This window comes from Canis lupus, chromosome 11, assembly GCF_011100685.1.
Source record: "Canis lupus familiaris isolate Mischka breed German Shepherd chromosome 11, alternate assembly UU_Cfam_GSD_1.0, whole genome shotgun sequence".
Lineage (NCBI taxonomy): Eukaryota > Metazoa > Chordata > Mammalia > Carnivora > Canidae > Canis > Canis lupus.
The window spans coordinates 66,290,917-66,317,813 of NC_049232.1; the positions used below are offsets into that span (position 1 = coordinate 66,290,917).

The 26,897-nt window shown below is 38.1% G+C and overlaps 1 long non-coding RNA gene across 1 annotated transcript; it reads left to right on the plus strand.

The window, feature by feature from the left end:
• Nucleotides 1-466: 466 nt before the first annotated feature.
• LOC111097960 lies at nt 467-26,897 on the plus strand. Its single transcript, XR_005366440.1, has 3 exons — nt 467-580; nt 16,990-17,127; nt 26,588-26,897. It is a non-coding gene; the product is annotated as an uncharacterized LOC111097960 (long non-coding RNA).

Here is a 26,897-nt window from a genome sequence, read left to right on the forward strand (position 1 = left end):
AACATAATTTGGGGTATTTTTAATTAAAATTTTAGACACTACTGTACCTTGTTGCCCAAATTTTTATACAGCCTTTTTATATTTTCCAGTGTTAATAAACATTATTCCATTACTGTGGCATGTTTCCACTATTTTAGATTTTTAAAAAACTATACCAGTATTTTATTAATTTTACAAATTATCATTTCAAATATTGCCTAAGACATTGTTTAATATTTTCTAACAAATCCAAAATTTTTCATTTTATAAAATAGAGCCTCTTGTAATTAAGGCAAAACTGGGAAGTTAATAATGAGATGTAGGTCTGCAGCTGATGAAGAAATATGCTAAAAACTCTGTAGAGTTAAAAATTATAAAGGCTGAATTGTTAGTCAGAAGATGTTTTCCCAATGTCAGGTTAATAATTTTGTGTGTCTGGCACTGTGGTTCAACTGTAAAAACAATAGAACTCCAACAAGATGGGATTGTTATGGGGGAGGGGAAGAAGAAAGCCAAGAAGGGCGAGGAGGATATGATTTTAACATCTGAAACTCAACTTTATAATGAGAAACAGAGGAGACATGATGTCATACTGTAGAAGGTAACTCCACTGTATTTTTTTTTTTCAAGCTGGCCTGACCTGAGGTTTTCAACAAAGTCCAGATGGAAAGAAGGGAGAAATACATATATTCCAAGTTTGAAACAAAGACTTAAAACATGGGGTTTCTCACTCATGAATTTAACATGCTTGCTTTTAATACGGACCAAATAAAGCCACCTCATTATTCCCTCTTCCTGGCCTCCTTACCCCAAATCTGTTAACCTCACGCTGAATTTGCAGGATGTTGTCTGGCCTGGGTAGTCTTCTAACCACTAAGTGAGGGAGGAGGTTCCTTCTTTCCCACTGATGGAAAAGTCATCTATTGTCTTTCATCAACTCTAAAGATTCAGGTTTGGTTTACTGTGTTTAGTTTTTGTCCTTGTTTTGTTTGGTTTTCATATTTTACCACTTCTGCAATCAGGATGGATCTAACAATCTATGATGCTTTGTGGTTTGACTGGCAAAGGATTTTTGTTGTTGTTGTTATTTGCTTGCCTGCTTGCTTTTCTATTTTCCTTAGTGAAATATAAAATAATGCGCACCCATCGTTAATGCTGTCTTAAAATTTATAAAATATAGTAACTCTAATGCAGTGACTGATGAGGCACAAGGGCTTTATTTGCTTTGTTTTGCTTGGCTTTCCTTTTATTCTGAGGTGATATATTTTTTAATTTATTTATTTCTGTATGTGTGTATATATGTATTTGAGAGAGAACAAGGGAGAGGGGAAGAGGGTAAAGGAGAGAGAACTCCAAGCAGACTCCCTATGGAGCATGGAGCCCTACACAGGGCTTAATCCCTTGACTCCTAGATCATGACCCAAGCGGAAACCAAGAGTTCAATGCTCAACTGACTGAACCACCCAGGCAACTCCTAGGGTGACATCTTAATTGAAGACACCCAGAAAGAAGCTCCCCATGAGCTGGTCTGTGTTCAGTGAAAGTTCACTTCTGTGGCTGCTCTTGATTATGCAAATATAAAGCCAGCAGTTCTTTTTCACCTGGAGAAAATCTGTCCATCTTCCCTGAAAGCTCAAGGTAGGAAGTGCATCAACTTGCTTAAGAAGCCCAGAGTCTACAAAGAAGAAAGGATAGAGACTGCAGCCCCTGTCCCCCTTAAACTCCAAAGTCAGGGAAATGAGGAATGAACCAGGGTGCCAATGAGCAAGAGATGCTGGAAGAAAGTGCAAGTACATGAAAGGAGAAATTGTTGAGAGAAAACGAAAAAGGTTTTTTTCTTGAGTAGGTGGTGCAGCCTCCAGACAAGCCTAGGTTTTAGGGAGAAAAGCAGTGGGTGGCTAGGACAATAAGCCCTGCAGACTTGGCCATTCTAGCATACTGCTGAACTTCTTGAAGAATAGTGACCAAGCCCAGGACACAGCACCCCTGCCAGGAACCACTGCTGCACTGGCAAGGATCCAGACCTTTAAGAGCATTTCCTCAACTGCAGACAGGCATCTATCTGGCTGAGCAGGACTAGCCTTATAACAGCAACAACACACCGCAGGAGCCAAAGCAATGGTCCAACAAACCATTCAACTGGCTAGTCCCCCTTCTCCGTCTGGCATTTGGAAGACTGACACCCTCTGGACTGGGTATGGCCCTGCATTCATGGAAAATTCATTGAAAATGAAGACACCTGCCAATCTTTGTATCCCAGCTGCTAGAGCAGACCATTCGCCTAACACGTACTTAGTACCTTTTTCAGATCAGACACCACAGAAGAAACTTCTAAAATGTTCCCCACAATGAATGACAAGTTGTGATTATTCTAAGGAAACAAAGTCACAAGGGTTTAAAAAAAAATGTTGTCCAAAGACACAAAGCTAGTAAGCACTGGATTAAAAATTCAAAGGAAGGCCAACCTGACTTGGAAAGTCATATTCTTTTCAAAATATCATACTGGCCATCTCTGGAGAGATGAGAATTCTCACAAGGTCAAGTTCCTCAGAGATCATCCACAATGCTTAACTGGTTGTTTTACTCTGGATTAGATAATATAACCCGGGTTTAGAATATGAGGAGGCAATAGCTAGGCCTAGAACCAGCCATCCCTTCCAGTGATGCAGAAGTCTCCAGTCAAACTTCCTTGGGTTCACTGTGAACTGATGAATATGAACAATTGACAAATGTAGAAGTTCCTAAAAGTGTCTAAAGGTTTTCTGAAAAACAAAGGAGACTGACTCTGCTTCCTCAGAAAGAAATACACAAGATGCTATAGAGAAGCTCTGAAAATCTGTCTTTCATAGTCTTGTTTCATATGTCAATAAGGAAAGGTAGAGGGGTCTGTCACGAATCTAAACTCCATTTACTTGGTTGCCTGAGGGGTCGGAGAGTGGGAGAACGGGCCACCCAGGTACAGGGGAGTGGGAAATATAGGCTTCCAGGTATGGGATGAATAAGTCAGGAAAATAAAAAGCACAGCACAGGGAATATAATCAATGACATTGCAGTTGCCTTATATGGTGACAGATGGTAGCTATGCTCATGGTGAGCATAGAATGAGATAAATCACTTTCTTGCACACCTGAAAATGATGCAACATTGTACATCAACTACACTAAAAAAATTTTTTTAATAAATAAAAATAAAATCCACCAACTAGAGGATTGATGGGGCACCTCTAGAACTTTCTGGACATTGAACTTCTTAAGGCCAAAGAGACCACTAGCATTTTCGCATTATTTTTATATCCTTTCTCTGGTTATAAAATATGACATGACTTTGTGTAAATTGTGGGATAAAAACCATTTCCATGAATAAAAGGTATAACAATAGTTGATCCATAATCTTCCCATGAAGTGATAAGAAAAGTTACCAGTTCAAATTATTGTTTCCAGTCATAGCTATTAAAAAAATCATAATTAGCACCACACATGGAAAGAGTTGTATATCCTTCTGCTTAATATTACATCATGAATTTTCCCTTAGCCATTACAAATTTCCAGAATGTGCCAAGCTTGTAATTTTGGGCATGGGCCATCAAGGATTCTAGTCAAAGAACACAGTGCCTGCCTGCTAATAGGTTCATAGAAAAAGGCAACCATAGTCAGCAAAGGTGAGGGCATGCCTGCAAGGCAATGGGAAACCTGAAGTATTTTAAGTGGCATGAGTAGAAAACAAAACAACAAAAAAAATCAGAAAACATCTGCTCCAAGCATTAGGGAGCATGGGTTAAACTAGGTAGGGATTTAAAACTCCATAGAGGGATCCCTGGGTGGCGCAGCGGTTTGGCGCCTGCCTTTGGCCCAGGGTGCGATCCTGGAGACCCGGGATCGAATCCCACGTCAGGCTCCCGGTGCATGGAGCCTGCTTCTCCCTCTGCCTGTGTCTCTGCCTCTCTCTCTCTCTCTCTCTCTGTGTGACTATCATAAATAAATAAAAAATTTAAAAAAATAAAAAAATAAAAAAATAAAACTCCATAGAGATTTACTGAGATAATGACACCCAGAGGGGGGGACCTTTTATACATACATAATTTATCACTCAACCTGGAACACTGTTGACAATTGCACTGCAACAACAATGGTAAACAGGACATTCCTAGGGAAACTGACACAAATAGTTGCCTTATTTATAGTTCGTTTAGAGCCAGTCAAGAAGATAGGAAGGTGAAGAGTCCTTAAGGGCTCCTAGACTGCTTGCATTCTCACATTGGCAATAATTCCTTCACAATACTGTGCACTAACAATGGCATTAAGAATTCTTATTCTGATTCTGTTTCACTGTTTTCACTATTACATACTGTGCTACTCACAGATGGAAGCAATGCTTTAATATCGTACACACACACACACACACACACACACACATGGTCCAGTGGGATTCATGAGGGAGAAACTAGAAAGTTGCCTATGGGGTGATAGTGCACAAGTGCCCATTGATTATGTAATACTTTTTCATTATTTCGTTATTACATAAATAACATTCGGGGATCCCTGGGTGGCTCAGCGGTTTGGCGCCTGCCTTCGGCCCAGGGCGTAATCCTGGGGTGCCGGGATTGAGTCCCGCATCGGGCTCCCAGCATGGAGCCTTCTTCTCCCTATGCCTGTGTCTCTGTCTCTATCTCTCTCTCTCTCTCTCTGGCTCTCATGAATAAATAAAAATAAAATCTTTAAAAAAAATAACATTCATTATACAGTATTGGTCTCTGCACTATTGTGTCAATCCCCACATTCATCCCAGAGCATCGTCATGATTCCAGGATTTCCCTATGTCTTTGGTCCATTCTCTGTCACAGGAACGCTAAGTGGAGAATGAGACTTTGGTGGGATAAATGAATGAGAAGTAGGGAAAGATAGGGTGGATTTGTGTGGGAAAACTACCTGGATCCCAAAGGTTGTGGGATTGGCAACTCCCACTATGACTCCTTAGGGACACAGATAGCATGGAACCATTGGCCAGCATGAGAAGCTAGTGTGTTGGAGGCAAAGAGATGGATTTTCCGGGGTCTGAGTTGGTTGGTGTACACTTCTGAACTGTCCTTTGCTCAATAGAGGATACCCAGAGGATTCTCCCTATTACTTCAACATTCTAAGCAATTTTAATAAAGACTTTTTCTGCTTTAATCAGCCAAAGACATTTCTATTGCATGCAAACTAATCCCTCTGACTGATAAAGCTATTTAGACAGAGTGTGCTCTTCATTCCAACAACTAAGTCTCTACTAGCTGTATTAAATCCTTATGCCCTGAACACATAAAGTGGCTATCTTCCGTATAGTTTCTATTGTCTTTCATATGCAGAGAAACGTATCTAGAAAGTAACTTCAAATTTGAAATAATTTTATACTTAAGAAGGTGCAGAGAGGCACAGGAATGGTGGTGGTCAGAGGGGACATGCCTTAAATCTGTAATGTTCTGATTTTTAATGAAAAGAATATATTACTATGTGTGCAACAAAAAATTCATTTAAAATGCAACTATAGGGGCAGCCTGGGTGGCTCAGCAGTTTAGCGCTGCCTTCAGCCCAGGGTGTGGTCCTGGAGACCTGGGATCAAGTCCCATGTCAGGCTCCCTGCATAGAATGGAGCCTGCTTCTCCCTCTGCCTGTGTCTATGCCTCTCTGTCTCTCATGAATATATAACTTGACAATAAATAAATGAATGAATGAATGAATGAATGAATGAATAAATAAATAAATAAATAAATAAATAAATAAATAAATAAAATGCAACTAGAATATCTAGCATAGATCTAGCACAGGTATGCATTCAATAAATACTTTCTGGGAGAATGGGCAAATATCAAATAATTGCAGAATGTTATTTTAGAGACAAAGCAGATGACACTGTAAACTCTGTGGCTGGTATACAGCACCACTGTGCTTGGTCTGGAATGTTAGGTGTCCATGTTTGGGTAATAAATAAAATGGAAGTTTGGTAGTAGGATGGACCTAAAATGTATGGAGACACGGTCATGCTACTTTTGGTTGGCTGTGGAGATTTAGAGCCATTAGTTACAAGCAAAGGGATAAATTATGGCTGAATTAAGTGATAAGAAGTTTATTAAAATTGCTGGGAAGTCTTTTCCTAGCAGAATGAGGGCAGGCTGAGCAACTGGACCCCAGAGCCAAGGTCACAACAGAGGACCAGTCTGGCAGACTGCTATCACCACCAAGAAAAGTTAAGCAACCTGCCCAAGATCCTACAGCTAAGAAATGGTAGAGCTGGACAGCCTGATTCCAGACTCTTCACTACCCAATTTAGATATGTGGAATCTCTAAAATCTACTGCACTAAGAGGAATGGATGGTTTCTTTAGGGTACTGTGAACAACTGCTTCAAATTCTCTTGCTGGCATTTTTGGTGACCTTGTATCTAATCTGAATGCTCTCTGAGTTAGTGGGCCTCTAGGGTGTCTTGTCGCTCACAGGGCACAACGAAGACATGGACAAGAACAATCCTCACCACTTCTTGTCTAATGTGTGTAACAATGCACTAATGAAAGAGAATGCAAGAGCATGTGGCAACATTCATCGGCAGTGAAAATTGAGAGAAATCTAGGGCACTAGATAAGAAAATGGTTTATTTGTTATCAAAATACAGAAGAAAAAAATTAATGGTTTGATAATCTAATTAGTAACAAATGTTAATGCTTTAAATCAATCACACTTTAAAATTGTCCTACTCTAAGTAGTATTTGTGTCAACAATGTGTGTGTGTGTATGTGTCTCTCTCTTTCATTCAGCATCATTTCAAAGTAAAATATAGATGGTCCTTAGTTACAATGGCATGTTTCCTGTTCCTCAATAACTCAACTCTTTGGAAGGAGTTAATATCTAGCATAAATTCTATTTTGTCTTGCTGGAGTAAAATTCCAACAGTAAACCACCTTTTTCTGTGACAAAGCTTTCTGGCTGAGCGTTAACAAACTTTTTTTTTTAATTTATTTATGCATGAGAGACAGAGAGAGAGAGGCAGAGACACAGGCAGAGGGAAAAGCAGGCTCCACACAGGGAGCCCAACATGGGACTCGATCCTGGGTCCCCAGGATCCCACCCCAGGCCGAAGGCGGTGCTAAACCACTGAGCCACCAGGGCTGCCCAACAAACTTCTTTATAAAAGACAGAGACCAGGAACATGAAGAAGACCCAAGCTAAACATTGTGCACACAGTTATTGAGTATGAGAGAATCCAAAATATGTTTGACAGAAAAAATGTGCTCCAAAAAAAAAAAAAAAAAAAGTGCTCCATTTGTTACATACACCATAGCAATACACGAACCTGAAACCTTAACTTCACAAAAAATTTTCACTGAGATTTGTAACAGTCACATCAACTTTCACCACACTCATCTGTTATTTAGGGATGCCAGATTAAATATTTATAAAAGTAGAAGAAATTTCCAGCCTTATTTTCTTTTTAGGATAGAGTGCACCTGATGGTGTGTGGAGTACATACATTTTAAGAAATAATCTATAGCCTTTCACATTCTCGAATAATTCTGGGAAAAGACTATTTTATACAGAGAAGTGTCTGGAAATTTCCCTTAGTCTTGAAATGCTTTCTAAACAACTATTATACTATTGAGAATTTAGACATAATAAGATTTCACAGCAACTATAGCAGCACCCAAAATGTTGGTAGTGGAGTATAATTAGCACAGTATACTGCAATATTCAACTGATTGTGGGAGAGAACATCTCTGTTATTAGAACAGGACTATTTGGTGATAATGAGGCAGCATGACATGGAGCAAAAAACAGAATCTGGAGATAGTCAGATCTGGGCTGAAAAACATGTAGTCAAGAATGCCTGTATGAGGCAGCCCCAGTGGCTCAGCGGTTTAGCGCTGCCTTCAGCCCAGGGTGTGATCCTAGAGACCCGGGATCGAGTCCCGCGTCGGGCTCCCTGCATGGAGCCTGCTTCTCCCTCTGCCTGTGTCTCTGCCTCTCTCTCTCTCTCTCTCTCTCTGAATAAATAAATAAAATCTTAAAAAAAAAAAAAAAAAAGAATGCCTGTATGTCCATCTGTAAGCCCCCAACCACCCTTCCTCTACAGAGATAGAAACACTCCTGTCTTCAGGGACACTATTTCAGAATGGGTGAAAAGTCTGCAAATGGCCACGAGCTGCTTCAAAAAAAGTGCAGTGTAAACATCAAATTATTAATTCTTCTACGGGTCACAGTTCATTCATTCTTGGCCCAGGGATAAATATGGTAGTGTTTACCCAGGATGCTGAGTGGACCATTAGCCTAATAACATACAGAAGCATTCTGTGTTTGCAACCTGGCTTGGACATTCTGAGTATTATTACTTTTTGAAGTTATATATTATTTTAGTCTTAGCGATTTGGCTACTTCTGTTAAAATAAAAACTCATTTCATGTATTCATTTATTATTGCTGCCCCTCCAAATTCCAGAGAGGATTTTAAGAGACTTAAGAAGAAATGAAAGGAAAGACTAACAGACATTGTATGAAAATGGTAGACTAAGTAATTATGGGAGAAAACTATGTTGAGGAAAAACTTTCTTTTTTTAAGTAGGCTCCACACTTAGGATGGAGTGCAACATGGGGCTCGAACTCACAATCCTAAGATCCTGCGATGGAGACCTGAGCTGAATTCAAGAGTCGGACACTTACCCAACTGAGCCACCCAGGCACCTCAAGGAAAGATATTTCAATAGAACACAAGACTTACATATTTCCACCAGGTAGAAGGAAATAGAAGACTTTGGCATAAAATGGCATCTACTTAGCAACTTCTGTAGCAGTCGTTCCTGAAAACATTCTGACACTGTGGTAAAGATTCCAAAAACTATGAGAGCAGCAATAAGATTAATAGACGCTATAGTGGAAATGTGTGGAAGGAAAGGAATGGTCACTGACTAAAATGTCAATGGAGCAGGATTGAGAAAAAATAATCCAGAGCTTCTTAAGCCTCATCAAGTGAAAGAAAGTGCTCTGCTTAGTTGAAAAATGACAGTACAGACACTTCATCCTTCTGCTCTCTTTCTCTAGCTCCAAACAAGGAGAGCTATATCGCAAAGGCAAAAATAGGGAGAGAGCCTTGATAAGAAGGTACAATGCTGGCTGTGATGTTTCACATGCCCTTTGGTTCACAGAGTGGAAATGGGAGAAAACTATGCCCTGTCCCAGCAATATGTACTCTATAAATGTATGAAACATGGTGCCATTTTGGCTGTAAGACGCCTAATAAGATGGTGCCCAAAGTTCAAGGAGAATCCACTTACCCTGACTGATGAGATAAACATCAGGTTTGAGTAGGTCTTTCCATTTATTAAAAAGAAGGGGCACGTGGGTGGTTCAGTCAGTTAAGTGTCTGCCTTTGGCTCAGGTCATGACCTCAGGGTCCTGGGATGGAGCCCTGCATCAGGCTCCCTGCTCAATGGGGAGTTTGCTTCTCCCTCTCCCTCTGCCCCTCCACTCCCTGCTCATACTCTCGCTCTCTCAAATAAATAAAATATTTTTTTTAAAAAAGATGTTTAATGTCAATTTCTTAATTTAAAATATTTTCATTTTAAAAATAAATAAAGTATTTTAATTTGGATATTTAAAATGGTTTTAATTTAGGGATGCCTGGGTGGCTCAGTGGTTGAGCACCTGCCTTTAGCTAAGGGTGTGATCCCAGGGTCCTGGGATTGAGTCCCACAGTCCCCTGTGGGGAGCCTGCTTCTCCCTCTGCCTATGTCTCTGCCTCTCTCTGTGCCTCTCATGAATAAATAAATAAAATCTTTAAAAAACATTAAAAGGTCTTAATTTTAATTTTTTTATTTAAATTTTTGTCAAAATTTATAACTTCAGATTTCTTCCAAAACAGAAAAAAAAAAAAAAAAGCAAATGGGCCCTGTGGAAAAAATAATGTATCACAAGGAAAACATATTATCAATCTGATGATCTAAAAGAGACTTTCCTATCTTTGAAAATGGTATTTGGTGGGAACCAAAGGATAATTTCATACAACTTGGCATCTTCAATAGGGATGCAGGATAATGAGCAAATGTGAAAGAGGGAGAACAGGAACTGGTAAAACAGTGCAACAAATTGAGAAACCAGGATAGTAATTAGAGATAAACAGGGGTTGGAGTGAGAGAGAGAAGAACAAAAAGGAAACTGGTACGGAAATAGAAGAATTAAGATCTGCAAAGAGAAGAAATGATGTGGCAAAGAAACCAAACATGAAAAATAACTTGAAGAGTTATTTCAAAAACATAGTTGCAAAGGACAATGAGCTGAGTATCATGTGGGAAGTTATACATATTAAGGATTTATAGGACAGTCTAACCAAGGAATCAATGATGGTCACACCTCTAAGCCAGAACAATTTTAAGTCACATATCTTCTCTGAGCTTAAAAACACAAAGACTGGAATATCATATCAATAGTAATGAACACATTCTATGAGAAATTACCAAAAAGCGACCTATGCTGAAATTTCTGAATTACAAGGAAAAAGAAAATATCCTGTAAGATCGAGCCCCATGATGGCTCCATGCAGGGCATGGAACCTGCTTAAGATTCTCTCTCTCCCTCTCTTTTTGCTCCTTCCTCTGTATACACACACACACACACACACACACACACACATCTTTCAAGCTTTTGTGGACACAAAGAAAATTTAAAAGACAACAGCAACAACCAAAAAAAAAAAACCCAAAAATTATACTATACTATACTAATATAATATAATATAATACTATATTATACTACTGGCCTCAAGATTTTCTCCAATTAAAAAAAAATCAAAACAAAAGAGAAGTCTATAGGATTTTCTGGAGGTAAAGTCTTAAAGTAAGAATATCATTTCCATGTAAGTTGTTACTCCTCTGTGAAAGAAAAAATCATCATTCCAGATTTAAAAAAAAAAACAGAAAATATAGAATCCAAGTGCCTTTATTTTGTAGCATAAACTTTTCCTTTCTGATTATAAAATGTATATAACAAACGCATTATAAAAAATATTTGAATTAGCAATAGGTATGACAGCAATCACCCTAAGTCTACCACCCAGAGATGACCTTCTAGTTTCAGACTGCAATATGTCCCAAATTGTTGCCCATCTCATTAAAATTTTCCCATAGCATCATTTATAATGTTGGGATTAAAAGTTAAGGTTCATTCCAATATGGAAAATAATAAATTATGAGTGTGCCACCATTTATCTAATCTATTCCCTGTGCCCCAAATGTCCATTTGGTCAAAAGTCCAGTGCCTTCTCCCAAGATTTTGCATATTTCTAGGGAAATGAAATTCCAATGTTACCCCTGGCTTTCAGCTCTAGCTCTCCACTGAGTTCATTTAGAACATGATTGCTTTGGCATATGCTATATTTGAGCCTGTCACTTCTCTGCTACAAACTTTATAATAAATACTTTTCCATTCCCCTTGTAATAAAGTGTAAATTACACAGCCTGACTTACAAATCCTGCCTATGACTCCAGCCTCATTTCCAGACACTGCCCCTTCCTACTACCTATTCTCCTCCTTTCCCTCTGTTCCAACCACATGAACAATTTTAGCTTCCCAAATAAGTCAAATTCTCTCTTACCTCCAGACCTCTGGCAAGTTGTTCAAAAAATATTTATTAATCTGTTTTCTAGGCACTCTGCTAGAGACCTAAAGGCCCTGGTCCAAAACAGACAAATCAGAATATGCAGCAAGAACAGATTTTCATATGCATAAGAATGTAACACATAACATATATAATATGTTACAAAGTGTCACACACCAGTGGAAACATGATTATCTAACAAATATTGTGGGAGAACCTTGGCTTCCATCGAGGAAAAAAAATCAAGAATAATAAAGATGAAAGCCCCACCTAATACTACATATAATAATTAACAAGCGAGATTTAAGAAGGTAATGTAGATGGGAAACCCTTAAAAAATGGAAGCTATTACAATCGGTTATTTAATTGATCTTGAGGTGTGGAAGGAATCTCTAAGCATACAGTAACAGAGGTATCTTCAAAGGAAAAATTTAACAGATTGTATAACATAAAAATTAAGAACTTTGGCAATTAGGGAAAACAAAGAGCAAATAACAAACTGAGCAATGGAGTTTTAGTTGTAATGAATGCTTTATATTTTAGGGCACTCCCAGCTCACTCAGAGAGAAGGTCCCAGTCCACATAACCTAGCAGTTCCATGGCCTCATTTCCCCCCTGCCAACCCCCTTGACTCACAGCCACATGAACTCCTTCCTGTCCTTCAACTCACCCCGCATGCTTCTACCTCAATGCCTTAGTCCTTGTTACACTTTCCTCTGGGCTTCCTTTTTCTCCACTTACCTATAAGCCTTTACTTCTTTCCTATTGCTGCTGTAACAAATTACCATAAGTTTAGTGGCTTAAAACGAATCTAAATTTATTATCTTCCACTTCTGGAGGTCAGAAATCTTAAAATCCAGTTGCCAGCAGGGCTGCATTCCCTTTTGGACACTCTAGGGAGAATCTGTTTGTATGTCATTTTCAACTTCTAGGAGCTGCCTGCATTCTTCGGTACATGGCCCCTTCCTCCATCTTCTAGCCAAGAGCACAGCATCTTCAAATCTCCCTTACTTTACTTCCCCCATGTTGTATCTCCTTCTCTGGTTGACCCTCTTACCACCCTCTTATAAAGAGCCTCAGGCCTTGTAACAATCCCTTACATTGGGCCTAACCTTCCCATCTTAATATCATTAACTTAATCACATCTGCAAGGTCCCTTCACTTGTAAGGTAACATATGTACAGGTTTCAAAGATTCAGACATAGAAATCTTTGGAGGGGGGCATTATTCTGTCTACAAAATTTCCTTCTGATCTTTCCTCAAATGTTACTTTATCAGAAAGACTATGCTGCACCTAAATAAAACAGAACGAGCCTCTCTTCCACCTCTAAACCTATGCTTCTCACTGTATTTTATTCTTCTGTGTAGTACTTTTACCAACTAACTTATGCAATCTCCATCAGGCCACGGATTTTTGTATTACCTACCCATGTATTCTCATAGTTAGAAGAGTGGGAAGCACATGGTAGGTGCTCCATACATGTTTGCTGAATGAATAAATGAACCAGAAAAAATAAAATGGCTTGTTTCTAGGGCAAACAAGAAAAATACCAGAGGGACACCTGGTTGGTTCAGTCCATTGGGCATCTGCCTTTCGCTCAGGTCATGATCCCAGAGTCTTGGGACTTGAGCTCCCTGCTCGGTGCGGAGCCTACTTCTCCCCACTCACACTCTCTCCCATTATCTCTGTCACTATCTCTGTCTGTCTCTCAAATAAATAAAATCTTTTTTAAAGGAAAGAAAGAAAAATACCAGAAATGATAAATTTTCTCTTGTATCAAGAAAGAAAAAAAAAAAGAAAAGAGAAAAATAACAAAAAGAAAGGAAGAAAGGATGGACTGCCTCTTCTTGAATAGCTGTTGAATCATGAAAGTTCCCTATTATGGGTCCATAAAACTTTCCCTAAATCATGCATTAGATTTTCTTTAAATTTGGGCCAGCACAGGATAATTCACTGTAATGATGGCAAGATGTGAAAAGTCTATACGTTTCTCAAGGAAAGTCTCAATTCTTAAATGCTCTTCTTGCCTCCATGGTAACCTAAGGAAGGTAACTCTAAGCAAAATCAAAAAGGGAGAAGGAATGTTAGGCCCACATGGCCAGTTCACAACAAAAGTCTGTTCCGCTGTGATTTGTAGTCTGTTATTCAGCAGGAAAGAATCTTGGAAAAACAAGCATCTCGTTCTTGGAATGTCAGAGAGAATCAAAATAATTCAAAATCCAATCAGTGGCTTTGAGAAAAACACATATTCTTTCCTCCTGCTAGATCTGGACAATAATTCCTCACACAGGAGATTTTATAGAGCTTGAGACTCTACTGCAATAATGAACAAGTCTAGGGAAACTTTGAACCACACTGGCTTGCTAAGAGTTGGGGTTGGTGCAGGGCTCTACTGGGAGACCAAGGGAGGGAATGGAAGAGGGAGCAAAGTGTGAGATGCAAGAGTGGATTCTGGCGAAGGAATTGCCTGCTCTGGGATTTGCATAGCAGAATAATGACACTTGAAACCTTTGCTTTTATTTTTCCTTAAAATGTATGAAGCCACATGATTGCTACAGTCACTCTTGCTGTATAAAAAGTATCCCATGGTTTAATGGTATAAACTTCAATCATTTGATTTTGCTCACAATTTTGAGAGTCAGGAATTTGGGAAAGTCTTAGTGCTAAGTCTCTCTTTGGGGTCTCTCATGTCATTGCATTCAGATGTCAACTGAGGCTGCAGTCACCCAAAGATTTGCTTGGCTACACATCCAAGTTGGCTCAGTCACATGGTTGGCAAGTGCTAACCTCTGGTGAGGTCTTTATTGTATCCAGTACATAATTATTGAACATATATCACCTGCTAAGCACTGTGCTAAGTAATTAGAATTATTACTCACTGAAGTAGGAAAAAGGAAGGAGGGAAGAATTTATTTCAGTTTGTCACATTTCACCTTAAAAATAATGTTCTTCTTGGCATGCAGATAAACTGTGGTTCACTTGGGCTTTTGTCCTCCAAAATTCCAAGCATTTAAAGGGAGACCTTAAAGGATTAGGTTCATAAATCAATGTTTGGGAATAGCAGAAAGAAGAGTGTGGGGCTTCCACTTGCTCTCCACCCAATATCAGAATCATGTTCCCCTGGATAGAGTGAAGAACACAGGAAGTGGAAGCAGTCTGCATGGGACTTATCTCCAAAGTGGGGCCCAGGAGTAGCAGAGAGAGCCATGTGGCTCCCCCTGTATGGCAATGAAGCAGGGGTCTCCTGGTTGGGAGAGGCTTTGCAGAAGACACAGGCCTTTCAGTACCGGCCTCAGTGACCCAATGACCAAGGAGGAGAGAGGCCTCCCACGCATACCTTAGTTCAGTTTAAGCCCTCTTGAACTTCAACACAACCCCAGGAGAATTGGCACAGAACCCACAAAAGCTAAAAATAGATTTTCTATCTGCCAGACATGATAGGACTAGAAATAGAAATCTATTTAAGTCATCAAAAGTAAAGCACAGCTCTTCTTCCTCCTCCTCCTCCTCCCTTTCACTATGCTCTCTGCCTCTGTGGCCACACTGCTTCCTCCACTTCAGTCTGTGTGTCTGTCTAACCTCACTTTGCCTCTCTCTTGTAAGGAGAGAATAATCTCTCCAGGTCAAAATCCTGAACTTATTCATGTAAAGATCCTTTCTCCCTATGTAACATCTACAAGTTCCAGAGAGGAGAACCTGGTACCTTGAGGGCTATCATTCTGCCCATCTCACCCACTAAAGTATTTGGCAGTAATGAAGCATCCGGTTGACAAATTTTTCTTAAATATTGAGACTGTTTTTCCTGTGCTTCCAACTTTTTAATGACTTTGTTTTAAAACAAACAAGAAAATGCAGTTCAGTTGTGGTCTGAGACTCTACCAGCTGCATTATATCTACTTGTACATAGTTACTACACACACCTACATATTTACCTACACAAACTATTAAACTATTTACCTACACAAACCTAAGAAGTTTAGGTCATGTACCCAAAGACACAGAGCCTCTTCTGATCTACTTACTAACTTGGGAGGCAAGAGAATTTTTCTACTGCTTTTGTGGAAGACTGTAAAGGAATGCCCCCCACCCCGCCCTGCCAAAAAACAAAACAAAACAAACAAACAAAAAAACTTTCTTCCATCTCTCTCTTTTTTTTCTTTTTTTTTTCTTTTGGAGAGAGAGAGATTGTGGGCACATGAGCAGTAGGGGAGGGGTGGAGGGAAAGAGAGAGAGAGAGAACCTCAAGCAGGCTCCACACTGAGCACAGAGCCCTACCCGGGGCTCAAACCCACAACCTGAGCCGAAACCAAGAGTTGGCCACTCAACCAACTGCACCACTCAGGCTCCCTTCTTCTCTCTTTTTAAAGTACTGATGTGTACATTATAATAAAATGCTTAGCGATTCAGTGTACACTTCACTGAATTTGATACATGTATGCAACTGTGTTAACTACTACCCCAATCAAGATATAGAAAATCTCCATTAACCCAGAAAGTTCCTTTGTGCTCCTTCCCTGCTCTTTTTCGGGATATGACAAATTAAATTTACATGAATGTTCATGTCAAAGTTTTTATGTACATGGCTTTTCATTTCTCTTGGGTAAATACTTAGAATTGCTAGGTCATAGGGTACATGTACATTTTTAATCCATGCTCTCTTTTTTGCCAATACATTATTCATGGGGGGTTTTTATTCTCTACATTTTCTTCAGTAATAAGTTGATAACAATCTTTAACCTGTTTGACTATCCATTCCTTTCTTCCTTGGTATGCCAAGCCACTGTTCCTTTAACCAGTCTTTAGTCAGTTTAACTGTTCCTTTCTTCCTTTTTTTTTTTTCACTTTCAAAAATCTGATTTTATTTTTTCTGAATCAAAAAGAAGTGTACTCACATTAAATGTAGAATGTTTACTGTCCATTGATCTCTCAAAACGCTTTCCAGTATTGTTAACAGTGCTTAGAACTGTGTAAAAAGTCAACATCCAATACCATGTTTTAAAGAAAAAAGTTTAAATGAGGGACTTACTTCTAAGAAACCCTTCTCAAAGGTCAAGGCATTGGCAATTCCAATTTAAAAAGAATTTTAATCATTATTGGAAATTTAAGTGACAATGGTTTAGCTAAAAATCAGATCTCTTTTAAAACAGAAAAAATTTTAATTTCTGAGGGACTTGGTATATCTCACTTTGAACAATGCTCCACTTGTTTTATGCTGGTACATTTACTTCTTACTTCATGGAATGTATTGCTGATTCTTAGTGGTTATCTTTGCAATTTATTTGCTGCTTAAGGGGGAATTTGCTTCCCTCCAAAATTTGCCATACGATGCAGATTAAGCCTATACGATGCTGCAGCTCCCTGTGTCTCTATCCTGAACTGATTCTGCCTTTTTTCATAGGCAACTCTGTCTTTCTAACCCAATGATCATCCTTTGGGGAAATGGAAAAAAAGAATATAAATGCTCCGTTGGTTCCTCAATATGTGCTTGAAAGATGTCATGAGGCTTCCTTTGTAACCCCAATCATCATTTTCCTAGGTAAGTATGCCACTCATATTGCCATATAATCACTTCCTACACAATACTATGTAGGATACAATTACTATGCCAACTGAAGCTGTTTGCACTTAATTCCATCAAAAAGTGTCTCATGATATGAAAATACTATGAAGAATTACTCACAAAGGAAAACAGATGTGGAAAAAAAACTAAACATGTCCTTGAACTGAGCCTAACTCATCTCTCAGATTTATATGCTGAGTATGACTCTCTCCACATACCACTGAAGTCATCAAGATTATTAGAATGTCACCAATGGCATAAGTGATTAAAAGACAATCAGCATAAAAAGATCTTGAACTATGCTGGAGGTACATCTTCCATGTTTTTAATAAATAAGCTGAATTGCTTTATTGGATTATCCATTTCCTTCTTCAGTATTAATTTTACAAGAAAAAAAATGAAGATCCTTAAAAGAAATCTTGAAGGTGTGCCTGGATGGTACAGTCAGTTAAGCACCCAACTCTTAGGTTTCATCTCAGGTTGTGATCTCAGTGTTGTGAGATTGAGCCCCATATCAAGCTCTGCACTCAGGGAAGAGTATGCTTAAGTTATTCTCTCTCTCTTCCTCTGCTTCTCCCCACCCCATCATGTTCATTCAACACTCTCTCTTTCAAGTAATAAATCAAGAAAGAAAAAAAGAAAGAAAGAAAGAAAGAAAGAAAGAAAGAAAGAAAGAAAGAAAGAAAGAAAGAAAGAAAGAAAGAAGGAAGGAAGGAAGGAAGGAAGGAAGGAAGGAAGGAAGGAAGGAAGGAAGGAAGGAGCGAAGCCTTGAAGATTTCATTTGTAGCAGCCTTTGTTTTTGTCTTTAAGGGAAAAAATTCATTTTTATACTACATTGTTTCACAAAGTGGTTTATGATAATGTCTAAACTATTTAGATTGCTTTGGGGACACGTTTTAAGCCTTCATTTAAAAAAAAAAAAAAACAGCTGAACCTTGCATTACAGTAACTCAGTGATCCCTGGATCCTGTGTGTTGTGGGCTTACAAATGGTTTCTTTTGCATTACCATTGTGAAATTTTTTCCAATGAACTCTGTGCAACATAATGAATATCCACATTTGGGATATAAGAAGTCACTCTGGCCTCTAAACTCCATTATGTGAACACCCATTATTTCTTAAACATGGATTTTAACGTTCACAATGAAAACATGCATGATTGTGTGGCATGACAGACCACCAGCCTAAGGTAAGACCATCCTCTGGATCTAGATAGAACAAAATCAATGTTCTATGTCTGTGACCTTGTAAGACTAGCTGATAGAGCTTCATTCCTGCTTCCTCCCACCTCCTCTTCCTCAGCTCTTGGAGTTTCCAGAAAAATTCCTGGATGGCTCCAGAGGTCTCTGCTGTGACCAAGTTACTTCTTCACAGCTTGTCTCATTCAGACATGGCTGCTGCCTCTCTCATCCCTGCCATTCCTGCTGCTCTGCAGTCCTAAGCAGCAGTAAGAGCAAAACGGAATGAGGCATTCCCATCCCAAAATGGGTTGTACTATTGCCAAAACCCTGAGACCCCAGAAGCATCTGGGTAAAACTGTATGTTCATGAAGAGCTTTCTCTTACTTCTACTTCCTAGGATGTGGCATATCAGAAATCCATAAAGAATAAAGGAGAACTTTCCACATTTTTTCAAGGCTAAGAAATAACTTATCACATAATAACTTAAATATTGAAGCAGAAATGGAAAAACAAATTATATGAGCTAAAGACATGGATAAACTATAAACATTATAGTGGTTGATCTGCTAATTCCTTCTACTGCTCTTTCTATTCCACTAGATGAAAAGATTAATAACAACTGGAAACTTTCAAGGATGATGTTCAAATGCCTGGTAGTTTGAGAGATTTTCTTACTGTAAATTTTTGGAAAAATTCACCTCTGGCATGCAATTATATGGGAATACTTTCTGTGAAAAACAAAATAAGAATGCCTTTTATTGGTATTGGTACTGGTTTTTAAAAATTACAAATAACAGGAACATACATTATTCCATTTGATCCTCAAAGCAACTCCACAAAGTAGACAGGAAATTCATACTATGGTCACCATTTTAAGATAAGGAAACTAAGGACCAAAAATCATAAAGCTCCTGATCAAGATCTTATAAATAGTAAATGGCAATATTTGGCCTTGATCTCAAGTTCGGTGTATTTCCCATTTAGCCATAATGCGCCTTCATCTAACTCTTTTTTTTCTGGAAAAATCAAGGCACTCCTGTTTTTTAAATTAAAAACTTGTTGAATTTAAAGGAAAAAAACTTTCTCCTTTTTAAAATTACATGAACAACAGATCATTACAGAAAAAAAAAAAACTTTGAAAGGCAAAAGGGGTAGAAATCTTTGAGTTATCATCTAGAGACAAAAATAACACATAGAATTAATAACTTGGTCTATTTCCTTTCAGAATATTTCCTATGCAAGTTTGTCATGTAAATAACTATGTATTTGCTTACAAAAAATGGTGCCATCTTTACAGACTGCTTTCATGCATTGCCTTTTACATTGAATATATATGGAACAACTTTTTACATCAATATTTAAGTATCTGTAATTATCATTTTGATGACTACATACTATCTCATATTATATGTTAACATATTTAATCAAACCCTTAAGATGCCAGAGTATTCTCTATTATAAGTAAGTAATGTGACTGTTTCCTTAAGAAACATCAGACAAATCTAAATTGAAGAACATTCTAGAAAATAATTGTCTTCAATCTCCAAAAAAAATCAAGGTCAGGAAACATAAATAAAAAAATGAACTGCTCCAGATAAAGAGATGAAAGAGAACAAGAGGTAAATGGCTATAAAAGACATAATTAGATGTCAACAAATTGGACAACCTAGAAGAAATGGATAAGTACCTAATAACCTACCAAAACTAAAGCAGTAAGAAAATTTGAACAGACCAGTTACCAATGAAACTGAATCAGTAATTTAAAAACTCCAACTAAAACACTCCAGGACTAGATGGCTTCACAGATAAATTCTATCAAACATTTAAAAACCATTAATACCTATTCTTCTCAAACTTTTCCATAAAATAAAGGAGGAAGGAAAACTTCCAAATCCATTCTATGAAGCCAGTGTTACTCAGATACCAAAACCAGATAATTGTACGAGAGAGAGACAGAGAGAGAGAGAAGTACAGGCCAATACCTCTGACGAACATAGATGAAAAAAAAACTTCAATAAAATATTAGCAAACCAAATTCAACAATACATTTAAAAAATCATTTACCAGACCTCAAAAGCATAAGATACCTAGGAATAATCCTCACCAAAGAGGTAAAGGATCTATACCCTAAAAACTATAGAACACTTCTGAAAGAAATTGAGGAAGACACAAAGAGATGGAAAAATATTCCATGCTCATGGATTGGCAGAATTAATATTGTGAAAATGTCAATGTTACCCAGGGCAATATACACGTTTAATGCAATCCCTATCAAAATACCATGGACTTTCTTCAGAGAGTCGGAACGAATTATTTTAAGATTTGTGTGGAATCAGAAAAGACCCCGAATAGCCAGGGGAATTTTAAAAAAGAAAACCATAGCTGGGGGCATCACAATGCCAGATTTCAGGTTGTACTACAAAGCTGTGGTCATCAAGACAGTGTGGTACTGGCACAAAAACAGACACATAGATCAATGGAACAGAATAGAGAACCCAGAAGTGGACCCTGAACTTTATGGCCAACTAATATTCGATAAAGGAGGAAAGACTATCCATTGGAAGAAAGACAGTCTCTTCAATAAATGGTGCTGGGAAAATTGGACATCCACATGCAGAAGAATGAAACTAGACCACTCTCTTGCACCAGACACAAAGATAAACTCAAAATGGATGAAAAATCTAAATGTGAGACAAGATTCCATCAAAACCCTAGAGGAGAACACAGGCAACACCCTTTTTGAACTCAGCCACAGTAACTTCTTGCAAGATATATCCACGAAGGCAAAAGAAACAAAAGCAAAAATGAACTATTGGGACTTCATCAAGATAAGAAGCTTTTGCACAGCAAAGGATACAGTCAACAAAACTAAAAGACAACCTACAGAATGGGAGAAGATATTTGCAAATGACGTTTATCAGATAAAGGGCTAGTTTCCAAGATCTATAAAGAACTTCTTAAACTCAACACCAAGGAAACAAACAATCCAATCATGAAATGGGCAAAAGACATGAACAGAAATCTCACAGAGGAAGACACAGACATGGCCAACACGCACATGAGAAAATGCTCTGCATCACTTGCCATCAGGGAAATACAAATCAAAACCACAATGAGATACCACCTCACACCAGTGAGAATGGGGAAAATTAACAAGGCAGGAAACAACAAATGTTGGAGAGGATGCGGAAAAAAGGGAACCCTCTTACACTGTTGGTGGGAATGTGAACTGGTGCAGCCACTCTGGAAAACTGTGTGGAGGTTCCTCAAAGAGTTAAAAATAGACCTGCCCTACGACCCAGCAATTGCATTGTTGGGGATTTACCCCAAAGATACAGATGCAATGAAACGCAGGGTCACCTGCACCCCGATGTTTCTAGCAGCAATGTCCACAATAGCCAAGCTGTGGAAGGAGCCTCAGTGTCCATCGAAAGATGAATGGATAAAGAAGATGTGGTCTATGTATACAATGGAATATTCCTCAGCCATTAGAAATGACAAATACCCACCATTTGCTTCAACGTGGATGGAACTGGAGGGTATTATGCTGAGTGAAGTAAGTCAATCGGAGAAGGACAAACAGTGTATGGTCTCATTCATTTGGGGAATATAAATAATAGTGAAAGGGAATAGAAGGGAAGGGGAAGAAATGTGTGGGAAATATCAGAAAGGGAGACAGAACATAAAGACTCCTAACTCTGGGAAACGAACTAGGGGTGGTGGAAGGGGAGGAGGGCGGGGGGTGGGGGTGAGTGGGTGACGGGCACTGAGGGGGACACTTGACGGGATGAGCACTGGGTGTTATTCTGTATGTTGGTAAATTGAACACCAATAAAAAATTATTTTATTAAAAAAATCATTTACCATAATCAAGTGGGACTTATTCCAGGGATGCCAGGGTGGTTCAATATTCACACATCAATCAATGTGATACATCATGCCACTAAACAAAAGAATAAAAATCATATGATCATTTCAATAGATCCAGAAAAAGCACTCAACAAAGTACAAATTCCATTCATGGTAAAAATTCTCACCAAAGTTTATTTAGAGAGAATATAGCTCAACATAATAAAGCCCTTATATGAAAAATGCACCGCAAACATCATACTCAATAGGAAAAACTAAGAACTTTTCTCCTAATGTCAAGAACAAGACAAGGATTTCTATTCTCACCATTTTTACTCATCATAGTATTAGAAATCTTAGCCACAGCTAAGAAAAGGAATAAAAGGTATCCAAATTGGTAAGGAAGAAGTAAAATTTTCACTATTTGCAGGTGAAAGTTTACTATTTCCATATACGGAGAATCTGAAAGACTCCACTAGGGTGCTGGGTGGCTCAGTGGTTGAGGATCTGCCTCTGGATCAGATCATAATCCCAGGGTCCTGGGATGGAGACCCACATCAGGCTCCCCACAAGGAGCTTGCTTCTTCCTCTGCTTATGTCTCTGCCTCTCTCTGTGTGTCTTTCATGAATAAATAAAATCTTTAAAAAAAAAAAAACTCCACCAAAAAACTACTAGAACTCATAAAGGAATTCAGTAAAGTTATAGGACACAAAATCAATGTGTAGAAATCCATTGCATTTCTATACCCTAATGAAGCATCAGAAATAAATTTTTTTAAAAATCTCATTTACAATTGCACCAAAAATAATAAAATGCCTAGGAATAAATTTAACCAAGGATGTGAAAGACCTGTCCTATGAAAACTATAAAACATCAATAAAAGAAATTGAAGACGACACAAATGACTGCAAAGACATTCCATGCTCATGGATCAGAAGAATAAATATTGTTAAAACATCCATACTGCCTAAAGCAACCTACAGATTTAATGCAATTTGCATCAGCAAATTTTCCATCAGCATTTTCCACAGAATGAGAACAATCCTAAAATTTGAATGGAATCAAAAAAGACCCCCAGGAGCCAAAGAAATCTCAAAAAAGAAAAGCAACAATAGAGGTATCACAATTCCAGATCTAAAGTTCTATTACAAAGCTACAGTAATCAAAACAGTATGGTACTGGCACAAAAACAGACACATAGATCAATAGAACAGAATAGAAGGCCCAGAAATAAACCCATGATCAATTAATATTGAGAAAGGAGGCAAGAACATGCCATGGGAAAAAGACCAATTCTTCAACAAATGCTGTTGGGAAAAATGGATAGTAACATGCAAAAGAATGAAACTGGACCACTTTCTTACACCATACACAAAAATAAATTTAAAAAATGGATTAGGACCTAAATGCTTGACCTAAAACCATAAAAATCCTAGAAGAGAGCACCGGCAATAATTTCCCTGACATTGGCCATAACAACATCTTTTTAGATATGTCTCCTGAGGCAAGGGAAACAAAAGCAAAAATAAACTATTGGGACTATATCAAAATAGAAAGTTTCTGCACGGTAAAGGAAATAACAAAACTACAAGACAACCCACAGAATGGGAGAATAGATTTCCAAATGACATATCCAATAAGATTAGTATCCAAAATATATGAAGAACTTAAACAATTCAATACCAAAAAATCAAATAATCCAATTAAACAATGGGCAGAAGACATGAACAGACATTTCTCCAAAGACGACATACAGATGGCCAACAGACACATAAAGGTGACACATGAAAAGATGTTCAATATCACTAATCATCAGGGAAATGCAAATCAAAACCACAATGAAACATCACCTGAATGGCTAAAATTGAAAGCACAAGAAACAAGTGTTGGCGAGGACGTGGAGAAAAAGGAACCTTCTTCTACTATTGGTAGGTATGCAACTGGTGTGGCCACTGTGGAAGGCAGTATGGAGGTTTCTCAAAAAATTGAAAATATAGTTACCATATGATCCAGTAATCACACTACTGGGTATTTACCCAACGAATATGAAAACACCAAGTTGAAGAGTATACGCACCCCTATATTTACTGCAGCATTATTTATAATAGCCAAATTCATGGAAGCGGCCCAAGTATCTGTCAATAGATGAATGGATAAAGAAGATGTGAGATATATATAGATAGAGATAGATATATAATGGAATATTATTCAGTCAAAGAAGAATGAAATATTGCCCTTTGCAATAACATGGATGGATGTAGATAGTATAATGCTCAGTGAAATAAGTCAGAGAAAAACAGATACCATATAACTGATTTCACTCATAGGTGGAATTTAAGAAACAAAACTAATGAACAACAACAAAAAGAAAAATCAAAATAATGAGACTCTTAACTATAGAGAATAAACAGATGGTCGCCAGAGAGGAGGTGGGTGGGGTGAATATGTGAAATAGGTAAAGGGGATTGAGAGTACACTTACGTTGATGAGCCCTGAGTAACATATGGAATTGCTGAATCACTATGCTGTACACTTTTTTTAATAAAATAATTTTTTATTGGCGTTCAATTTACCAACATACAGAATAACACCCAGTGCTCATCCCGTCAAGTGTCCCCCTCAGTGCCCGTCACCCACTCACCCCCACCCCCCGCCCTCCTCCCCTTCCACCACCCCTAGTTCGTTTCCCAGAGTTAGGAGTCTTTATGTTCTGTCTCCCTTTCTGATATTTCCCACACATTTCTTCCCCTTCCCTTATATTCCCTTTCACTATTATTTATATTCCCCAAATGAATGAGACCATACACTGTTTGTCCTTCTCCGATTGACTTACTTCACTCAGCATAATACCCTCCAGTTCCATCCACGTTGAAGCAAATGGTGGGTATTTGTCGTTTCTAATGGCTGAGGAATATTCCATTGTATACATAGACCACATCTTCTTTATCCATTCATCTTTCGATGGACACCGAGGCTCCTTCCACAGTTTGGCTATTGTGGACATTCACTATGCTGTACACTTGAAACTAAAATAACACCATATTCTAACTGTACCAGAATTAAAATTTTTTAAAAGACATAATTAGAACAATTAAAATTTGAATATAAACTGTGGATTAGATAATAGTATTATATCAATGTTTCTGATGTTGTTATTTGCTGTATAAAAGAATGTTCCTACTCTTGGGAAATATACATTGAAGTATTTAAAGGTAAGAAAGCATGGTTACTTCAATTTAGTCTCAAGTGGCTCAAAAAGTTTACCCACCCACATACCCACATGCTCCACAGAGGGAATGGGAAAGCAGATAGGACAGTAATGTAAAATATTGGTGATCTCAGTAAAGAGATAAGGCAGTTGTTTGTCAACTTACCTTTAAGTTTGAAATTCTATCAAAATAAAAAGTTATCCCCAAGCAACCATGAAGACATCTATACAAAGTGAAATACACAAAAACTTGATATAAATAAATAAAGATAGAATCCCAGAAAATGTTCAAGTAACCCACAGGAAGGGGAAAGAAGAGAAATAGAAGAATGAGAGATGGAGGAAACAATCAGAAGCAAACAAAACTCAGACTTACGCCCTAATATATCAATTATGACCTCCTGATGTATGTTAAGTAGGCTTATTGTGATTATTTCACAATATGTACAAATATTGAAACCTTATGTTGTACACCTGAAACCAAAGTAAATTATTTCTCATTTAAAAAATCACCTTCAATGTACATTTTCTGGGGATCCCTGGGTGGCTCAGCGGTTTGGCGCCTGCCTTTGGCCCAGGGCATGATCCTGGAGTCCCAGGATCGAGTTCTGCGTCGGGCTCCCGGCATGGAGCCTGCTTCTCCCTCCTCCTGTGTCTCTGCCCCCCCATCATAAATAAATAAATAAATAAATAAATAAATAAATAAATAAATAAATAAATAAATAAATAAATCTTTTAAAATGTACATTACCTAAAAATACCAATTAAAAGGCTGAAATTGGCATGGTAGATTTCTTTTAAATGATCTATCAACATGCGGTCTATAAGAAACTCACTTCAAGTATAACTGCATAGATATGTTGAAAGTAAAAGCATGAAAAAAAAATGGATCACATAAACATGAATCCAAAAGTTACCCCTCCCCAAAGAAAGTCAACTGATATTTAAAGCACAAAGAATGACAACAATGGTGGAGCTGAAATATATGACAGTAACATCACAAGGAAAATGAGAGGGTCACATCTCCTGAAGAACTTCAGAGGCTCCCCATTTCACCAAGAGTTAAAGCTGAAGTCTTAACAAAGTCCTACAAGCCCCCATGCCATCTATCCCCGTTAATTCTCTCACTTCCTCTCCTACTGTTCTCCCCTCTTGCTCACTATGCTCCAATCACACTAACCTATGGGCTATTTTTAGGACATTCTGGACAAAGTCCCACCTTCGGACCTGAGACTGGTGGCTATCTCTGCTCAGAAGACTCTCCCACCAAGATGACCAGTGGCTAACAGACTTCTAAATGTGGACCATCTGGATGAATCTACGTACAGATGTACCCACACAACTCATCCCTAGTCCCATGCCCTACTCTAATTTTTTTCATAGTGCTTATCATCTTTTAACATACTATATAATTTCCTTGTTTCCTGAGTTTATTATTCATTTTCTGTTTCTCCCTGCTAGGATGTAATAGAGTATGAATTTTGTGTGTTTTTTTGATAAATGTATT